We start from the raw sequence: 8,782 nt of genomic DNA, 5'->3' as shown, positions 1-8,782 counted from the left end.
CAGTCATAGCAACACAAAAATGTCAGAATTAGCCGTCGGCAATGCAGACACAGACGAGGAGGAACACCCGCACCCCTGGCCTCATATTGAAAGCATGTTTACCTTAGTAAAAGTGCGAAAGAACAGCTACATTATGCGGTGTCTTCTGTGTCTACCAAAACAAACGGACATTTCAGCATTCAAGAACTCAACATCTAACTTGAGGAAACATGTAGCGGTAAGTTTCCTAAATTCGTTTTTTTTTTGCTGTGGATAGGCGAATGTTTGTCTTTTAGGTTACATATGTTTTAAACATTTTCATATATATATATATATATATATATATATATATATATATATATATATATCCACATTTGATGTGATAATAAGTCTCTTTTAATGTCTTGATCTCCCTGTAGCCTCACAGATTTTTTTTCTGTCCACAGAGGATTCACCCCAACAAACTGGCAAAGTACACAGACTTACTAGAGAACCACAGAAAGCGTAAGTCCTCCTCTTCCAGTGATACTCTTGTGAAAAAGGCAAAAATCACAGCCTTTGCTGCCCCAGGGCGGGTAACACAAGCAACGCTTGACAAGCTGATGCTAAATTTTGTATGTGAGGCCAACCAACCATTTTCTGTGGTTGAGACGCCATGCTTCAATACTTTGATAGAAACCTTGCAACCTCATACAGTAATGACAAGGAAAACGTTATGCACAAGAATACAAGAAGCTGCAAAACACAAGAAGAGCATAATCATCAAAAAGCTGAGTGCTGTGAACTATGTTGCTAACGTAGCTACTTAGGTGTCACCTGTCACTGGATAGACAACACCTCACTGGAGAGGCACTCCACATTGGCTTGTAGACCTGTCAAAGGCTCGCACACGTTTGATGTCCTTGCTGCTGCATTAGAGGAAATACATTCTGAGTACCACATCAGGGAAAAAGTGACCAGGACGACAACAGACAGTGGCTCAAACTTCCTTTCGATCATATGGTGAGGAGAAAGAGGAGGAAGCCATCAATGTACAAGAGGAGAGTGACTCCACCCTTGATGATGCAACAGAAGATCAGAGTGAGTCAGAGGTGGAGTATCAAGATGTCTGCAATTCTGGATGACAACACAGGCCTTGAGTACCAACTTCCAAGGCACCAAAAGTGTGCATGCCATCTCCTCAATCTTATATCCACAGTTGATGCCACTGCTGCAGGAGGAGCTGCAAACGAAACCTACAAGAGGCTGTCTCGGTCTGCTTTTGCAAAATGTCATGCTCTTTGGAATAAAACCAGCAGGTCAACCATGGCTCATGAAACAGTGGAACGTGAATGCAAGCTGCAGTTTCTCCGACCCAATCAGACATGCTGGAGCTCCCTGTTCCTCGCTGTAGAAAGGATTGTGCGCATTCACCGAGAGCAAGGAGAACAAGCAATTCGCAATGTCTGCACAGCATTAAAGATAAAGATGTAAGTTGACAAAATGTATATTTTGTTTTTAAAGAATAATAAAAGTAAATAAGCCTTGCTGATTAATGGGTGAATCCACTTGTCTCAAGTAACTAAGTTTTCTTTGCATGGTGGTGTGACAATTGTGGATGACTTGAATTAAATATATATATATATATATATATATATATATATATATATTTTTTTTTGTATTTAACATGTACAATGCATAATAAAGACACTGTACCAGAAATAGCTATAAGTAATTGTTTTATCGTTACATCTTTTATAGGTTCAATCCAGCTGAAAATGGGTTTTTGGTCGAGTATGCTGCTGTGATGAAGCCTGTTGCCATGGCCCTTAATATCCTCCAAGGGGAATCATCTGTGCATATGGGCCTCCTGCTGCCAACACTTTACCAGTTGCGGGACAAGCTGAAGAAGTTGGAGTCAACTTGCAAAATGTGTACACCTCTTGTTCACGCCCTGCAGCAAGGGATCCAGAAACGTTTTGGAGACGTCATGAAAGAGCCTGAGCTGATTGCAGCAGCAATACTCCTACCAAGATTCAGAACATCCTGGACCACAGAGGAGAACATCTTAAATGCTGGTAAATATACTTGTTTATCAATTCAAATGTGAACCAGTAGACATTGACCTATATAACTCTGTATAATGTTACTGTCATTTAGGATTATAGTGTGTCAGTGACAAACCACAGGGTGGCAATATAGTTAGTGTGACTTTTTTTTTGCTGACTTTTCTTGTTAGATATTGGAACTGGAAGTAAACATAATGCCCGATCTACAACTACATCACTCTCCTCTAATGCCTTTTAGAGAACATGCATTCAGCTTAATTTGTGTTCTGGGATACTAGGCCTGCAATATTGTTTTATTTGGCCATCTATCATGGACTGGTGCTTTTTCAGTTGATGTGTACTGCTGCTCTTTTCCTCTGCTCAGTGAGATGTGCAGTGTGGCCTAATCACAGATCAGAGTATTCATTTCTAGGCACACAGAAAAAGGGCTGTTGCTTGCCATGCAATACAAAGGTACTGAGTAGGCCTAATCAACACCTATTGATTATTTTACGTTGACCGCTTCCTTCTGGTGTGCAGTTTTCTGTTCAGCATGCCTGGTATGAAATGTTTGTGTGTTTCCTTCTGTTGTTCTGTCACTGTGGAGACACACACACAGTTTATGAGAGTTTATGGGCTGCCTCGTTCTAGTTCTGCCTGGTAAAAAAAAGTATAAAGGTTTGGAAATTTGTGTTACTTGTGCTTATTTATTTTTTATTTTTTATTATTAAATTTTTTAATACTTGAATTTACCTGAATTATTTTAATTTAAGCTATTTTGTAATTCATTAAAGATGATTATTTTGTATTTTTGTCTGTCTGATTGTTGTCTTGTGTTAAAAAATAAATCAGACGTTACTCAACAGTTACTCAGTACTTGAGTAGTTTTTTCACCAAGTACTTTTTTACTCTTACTCAAGTAATTATTTGGATGACTACTTTTTACTTTTACTTGAGTCATATTATTCTGAAGTAACAGTACTTTTACTTGAGTACAATTTTTGGCTACTCTACCCACCTCTGCGTGTGCGGAATGTAGCTATCAAACGGATACATTTGAAGAAATAGAAAGTTACATTATACCAGTAATTTATATGTATTTTATGGAAACATTGTAGACAGTTATTTTATACTTTGTCCACAGTAAATAACTACAGACCTGATCCAAAATAAATGACAGCATGTTCATTTGTTTTGTTTGTTTGTCATTGCATTTTATTCCTCTTGAATATACAAAACATTAAGAACACCTGCTCTTTCCATGACAGACTGACCAGGTGAATCCAGGTGAAAACTATGATCCCATATTGATGTTATTTGTTAAATCCACTTCAATCAGTGTAGATGAAGGGGAGGAGACAGGTTAAAGAAGGAGTTGTATGCCTTGAGACAATTCAGAGGGTGAATGGGCAAGACAAAAAAAATGTAAGTGCCTTTGAACGGGGTATGGTAGTAGGTGTCAGGCGCACCCGTTTGTGTCAAGAACTGTAACGCTGCTGGGTTTTTCACGCTCAACGGTTTACTGTGTGTATCAAGAATGGTCCACCACCCAAAGGACTTCCAGCCAATTTGACACAACTGTTTCAAGCATTGGAGTCAACATGGGCCAGCATCCCTGTGGAACGCTTTCGACACCTTGACAAGTCTATGCCCCGACGAATTAAGGCTGTTCTGAGGGCAAAATGATTAAGAAGGTGTTCCAAATGTTTGGTATACTTAGTGTATGTCTTAAATTCCATCATAATATCTCTCCTTGCTATATGAACACAATATCCCATATCTGTTTAGTTTTTTTGTGTAAAGACCACATTATTGTCATCATCAAATGTATGAAACACATTATTAAAAGTTTCTTTATGTGCTTATTTGCTGACGTCAAAGTGCCTCCCGCCAAGTCCCTTGAGCATATGAAAATGATGATGACGACCAAAGATTGTCTGTTCCATAGAATTTGGAATTAGAACAATTTAATAGGATCACTACGTAAAACTGCCCCTTAGACAAATGTGTAGTGGCTGTGTGTGATCGTTGCTATGCTGTGTCTGGTTGAGAGTACCAATGCTGTTTTGGTATCTATTTGCTTTGATTATCAGTGTTTGTTTATTGAAACAAAAATACTATTTATTGCGTAGAAAGTTATGCCACTGCAGTAATGTGTTTTTGTTTGCAGTTTGTGTTTGGAGAAATGTTGATGGGGGTCCAAGCAGTATTGAACCTGTCCTCTACTGAGGTTAGTCTTTTAGTTATGTATTCATATTTATAAAATATTCACTGTTTATGTTTACATGTAGTGGCTAACTTTCTCTTTCTTTCATGCTATAGTTTAGTTTTTCACTGTGTGGACACGTGTGTGTGTATATCTGTGTGCGTGTGTGTTTGACAGACAGACATCTAAGAGAGATGTTGAAATGCACCAATTTGTAAGTCGCTCTGGATAAGAGCGTCTGCTAAATGACTTAAATGTTAAATGTAAATGTAGATGAAAATATGTTTCACTTCTTTCTTGTACAGTTCTTGGTACTGACCACAGGGTGGGAGTGTGTGACAGAAAACTGAAAAAATAAATAATTATACATTGGGCCCCTACCTACAGAAAGCTTCCTACAGGACTGACTAAATACAAGCAGGATTATTATGAAATGGGCATCCTCTACATAAGGCGTGATCAGCATTTATTGTTTTCATATTTATTGTTTTCAGAAATGAAAGACATTGCTGTCAACAAACAAAGTCATACAGACACAGTGCAGAAGGTTGACCATGAGTGCACACAGCAATCCACAGGGAAAAAGTGACATCTGTAGTCTACCTCATATTGCAGGTCTGAGGCCCTGTCACAACTGATTAACTCTCTCTCACTTCAGTTCAAACATGAAAAATAAACCAACCATGTTGTACCTTCCCCTCCTCCACTCTTCCACCCAGAACCGGACGTAGAAGGCAGGGAAGGACTGTGGTCTGTCATGGAACACCAAAAAGGCAGGAGATTGGCAACAGTAGCGCTCTCTCATGGAAGCCTTATGTTCCACATAGGAAAGAAGAGGGTTAATTAAGTAAGTAAAACTCTTCCATCCATTCCTACCAAAGCTACAGTAACTCTCATTCTCTCCTTACTTTTCCTTTCACGTTCTTTGGCACATGGCTCAGCCCTGGTTGTGTGCCCGGTGGTGGTGTAATGGACTGGGTCCTCCTCACCGGCCCAGTTCAGGCAGCATCAGAACTGGCAGCATCATGCTTGCTACTGGTAAACCTGTTTTTTCCAGGGCTGCGTCCCAAATGACACCCTATTCCCTATGTGGGGCTCTGGTCAAAAGTAGTGCACTATATAGGGAATAGGGTGTAATTTGGGACACAACCCAGGGCTGCTGGGCTGATTAGTGTGGGATCTTTACAGTGAAAGCGTCATGGCATAATGACATCACAGTCATCTCCCTGTACTGTTTGAGAGAGAGAGAGAGTCATTTCATGAAATGCTGCCACTGCTGCCTCTTCAGTCTCCACGGCTATTTGTCCATGGTCGTTCTTGATGAGTAAAGCTGCTACTAATCAGACATCATTCACTACTGTGCAATTCATTACAGCTCATAAAAGCGGATGAGGTCATAGCTGTTATGTGTGATTTTCTGCATCAGAGATTTAGTGAAGACGATGAACCTCTGTGGCAAACCAACCCACACACTAGTTCTATACTATGTGGTATTGAGGGGAAGACAAACTACTGTAAGTATTTGATTGGGAATTATAACTTCCACAGATATCCTTATGGATATACTTCCACAGATATCCATATCCTTATGGATTTATCTACTGAATCCCACTACCACTACCACGGTTCTGGTACATAACTGCTCTATGACCGTTGAAATCATGTTCATTTTATTTTCTATTTTATCTTTATTTATTCAGGAAGTCCCATTGAGGTGAGAAGACTTATTTTACAAGGCTGGCCTGGCCTGTTCATGCAAAGCCATATATCTTGGCTAGACAGAGAAGCTTCTGATCCCAAAGAAAATGTCACAAAGCCCCCAAAATAAGCACTAGGAGGAGAGTATCAGACCCACAGATTTAGCAGAGCAGAAGACCTCCTGGGAACCCAGTATTTGTTTAAATTCCAAATCCACACCTTGTGTTTATTTATCAAGTGTAATCTGGCATAGTTATCAGTGCTGGAAGGGCAGCTTAGAGTTTACACACCAAGTTCAAATATTGCATTTTCAACGCAGCGAGGAATTGCAATATGTCCTCACATGAAATTGGATCTCTTGAAAGAGCAAGCGAAAACAAACCATCGGATACTTGCTAATGACATCATTATGTGCATACCTGGATATCATTACTCTATACATTAAGGTACTACGGTTCTGTACAAGGCTCAACTTTTCACCAACAAACAAAACATTGCTGTTATATCCTAAATCTTCAATGTATTCCTAATACTGCATATAATAAACATGACATTCTCATATCATAACCTTCTATTGTCTGGACATAAAAACTCATGAGTTGCCTCCCTTTGTACCTTTGCAGCGCACCAAGACATTAGTCAACATCAATGTAGCTACAGATGATACATTAAAAAGAAGACAAAGGCCTATGTATTACAGTAACAGGTAAATGTCTGGCTCTGCCTTAGGTACGCATTGTCTCCGTCCCAAATGGCCCCCTCTCCCTATGTAGTGTACTACATTTGACCTGGGCACTGGTCAAAAGTAGTGCACTTTAAAGGGAATAGGGTGCCATTGGGACATAACCATTGCCATATTGAGGGACTGTACAGAGGAAAGGCTATGTACGTTACAGTATTACATAAAGCCTAACGCCTCAACGTTTCCAGCCCTGCAGGCACAAACCAGCCATCATTTCCCAAGGTATGGAAAGAGGAAAGAGGTAAACACCCTGACACTGTAACATTCCATCAACAAGATCAAACAGAGAAGCCATCCACAGCCCTGCCCAGGTATTAAACAGTACAGTACACCACTGTCTTCATAGGGGCGTGCTTTAAGAAACCTTTCCAATGTGATCCCATTCAAAAAGCACTGTGGAAAGCAAAGCACACATTCAGGAGGAGGAGGAGGTAGGCTAAAACGACGTCCCGTACAATATTGATCAAATCTCCTTTAGTGGAGGTCAACGACCCCTCACTGTATGCCTCTTTTACCGTTAATAGTCCCATTCTCCAGGGATATGATGTTTGGATTGTTCTGGAAATATATAGGCAATAAAGGACAAAAGGGTGTCATAAACGTTGATTAAAGCTCTTCTTAAAAGAGCCAGGCGGGAGAGGCTCCTGAGTTATGGAGGCGTTTCAGTCGGCGTTATTGTTTCTGTGACAGAGACCTCTTAGTGCTGCTGCCTGCGCCGTCCTGGACGACACGGTGCAGCGGTAAACATCTCTCTCTCTTTGAGGAGAGGAGACAGTCATTAATCCCCAGGCTGGGACCAAGGAGAGGAGGAGAGGGGAAGACGAGAGGAGAGGGAGAGTAGGGCTACACGCTGGTGCCTGGATGGTCTCGGTCTCAGTCAGACATCACAGCAACCCAGCCCAGCCTCCCAGCCCCCCAGCCCAGCCTCCCAGCTCCCCAGCCCCCCAGCCCAGCCTCCTAGCCCCCCAGCCCCCCAGCCCAGCCTCCCAGCCCCCCAGCCTCCCAGCCCAGCCTCCTAGCCCCCCAGCCCCCAGCCTCCCAGCCCCCCAGCCCAGCCTCCCAGCCCCCCAGCCCAGCCTCCCAGCCCCCCAGCCTCCCAGCCCCCCAGCCTCCCAGCTCCCCAGCCTCCCAGCCTTCCAGCCCCCCAGTCCCCCAGCCCAGCCTCCCAACCCCCCAGCCCAGCCCCCCAGCCAAGCCTACAAGCCGCCACCAGCAGGTCACACTCAGCTCCAATCTGCATGATTTTTCAGCACCCAGATGTCTGGGGCTTTTTTATTGTACATTTTAACCGAGGCTTCAATTTCAATGATCCTGGTGGTGGTGGTAGTGGTGGTGACATTGTTTACATGGCCTTTCTATTAAATTACATTATAGTGATAATACCTCTTGATACACTGTCCATATTAGAGAGTCTATTTTTAAAGACAATGTCATCCAGCATGTCATCACATTTCATGTCTCTTTAGGCCTGTGTCACATTTATAAAGAAAAATGCTAAGTGGAATTCAGAGGATGAAGTGATGATATGTAGGATAGCTGCAAACAGTTGCATGAATAAGACTCAAGATCATTAAGTGATTTACCTATCCTCCTGGCTCCTGCATTAACAGATTAAATAAATAATGGCAGAGTAGAGGAAACATAATATTGCTCTGTCTGGAAACATGAGCGTATCTTAGAGAGTGACAGAATTAGGGGGCAGTGAGGGAGAAGGGATGATCATTGTACAAGTGACAGGCAACTCAATTGTCCATATCATCACTAAGCATCTCTCTTGTGTGTCATCCATTTAATGTGCGCATAAACCACCCCCCTGACATAAACATGGAGAAGTGCCATAGATAGAAAGGGTATGTACGAGTTCTACAGACAGATGGTTGTTTAGTTTGATGGTAGAACCAGGATGATGTTCTACAGACAGATGGTTGTTTAGTTTGATGGTAGAACCAGGATGATGTTCTACAGACAGATGGTTGTTTAGTTTGATGGTAGAACCAGGGTGATGTTCTACAGACAGATGGTTGTTTAGTTTGATGGTAGAACCAGGATGATGTTCTACAGACAGATGGTTGTTTAGTTTGATGGTAGAACCAGGATGATGTTCTACAGAGAGATGGTTGTTTAGTTTGA

The 8,782-nt window shown here is 41.8% G+C and overlaps 1 long non-coding RNA gene across 1 annotated transcript; it reads left to right on the top strand.

Moving 5' to 3' along the window:
• The first annotated feature begins 125 nt into the window (after nucleotides 1-125).
• On the top strand, nucleotides 126-1,764 carry LOC123484765. The gene is made up of 3 exons (XR_006658686.1): nucleotides 126-217; nucleotides 426-483; nucleotides 1,720-1,764. It is a non-coding gene; the product is annotated as an uncharacterized LOC123484765 (long non-coding RNA).
• Nucleotides 1,765-8,782: the final 7,018 nt, after the last annotated feature.

This window comes from Coregonus clupeaformis, unplaced genomic scaffold (assembly GCF_020615455.1).
Source record: "Coregonus clupeaformis isolate EN_2021a unplaced genomic scaffold, ASM2061545v1 scaf0452, whole genome shotgun sequence".
NCBI classification, from domain to species: Eukaryota; Metazoa; Chordata; class Actinopteri; order Salmoniformes; family Salmonidae; genus Coregonus; species Coregonus clupeaformis.
Note: the sequence above shows the minus strand (reverse complement) of the source record. Positions and strands in the feature narration are given on the sequence as shown.